Below are 569 nucleotides of genomic sequence, written 5' to 3'. Positions count from 1 at the left end.
TTTTTCTTCAGCTTCTAGGAGTATATTTTGCTTGTGGGAGAAATGCAAACAATTGTGGCCAGAGGGTGGACTGTGGTAGATGAAAGATGGCCACAAAATGTTTTCTGCTCCCTTGAGCGAAACACGGAGTCTATTTCCCTTCCCTTTGAATCTGGCTGGGTTTGTGACTTGTTTTGATAAGTAACATGCAGCAGAAGTGACGCTGTGCTCGTTCTGGGTCCAGGACTTAACAGGCCTGGTACCTTCCACTCTTGCCTCTTGGAGTCCTGAGCCATCACGTAAAGGGGTTCAAGCACCTTGCTGGAGATACCACACAGGGAGAGAAAGACCACAGCTGAGACACCAGACATGTGAACAAACCTCTCTTGAATTCCACAGGCAAAGAACTGTCCGGGTGAGTCCTGCAAGCCCAAATTGCAGAATTGTTAATAAGTGCATAGTTGTTGTTTTAAGCAACTAAGTTTTAGGATATTGTTGTAGTTAAGTACCGACAAGTCTATTTCAACTCACAGCAACCCCATGTGACAGAGCATAACTGCCCCACAGGATTTTCTTGGCTTTAATCTTTT

This window comes from Trichechus manatus, unplaced genomic scaffold (genome assembly GCF_000243295.1).
Source record: "Trichechus manatus latirostris isolate Lorelei unplaced genomic scaffold, TriManLat1.0 scaffold00030, whole genome shotgun sequence".
Taxonomy (NCBI): domain Eukaryota; kingdom Metazoa; phylum Chordata; class Mammalia; order Sirenia; family Trichechidae; genus Trichechus; species Trichechus manatus.
Note: the sequence above shows the minus strand (reverse complement) of the source record.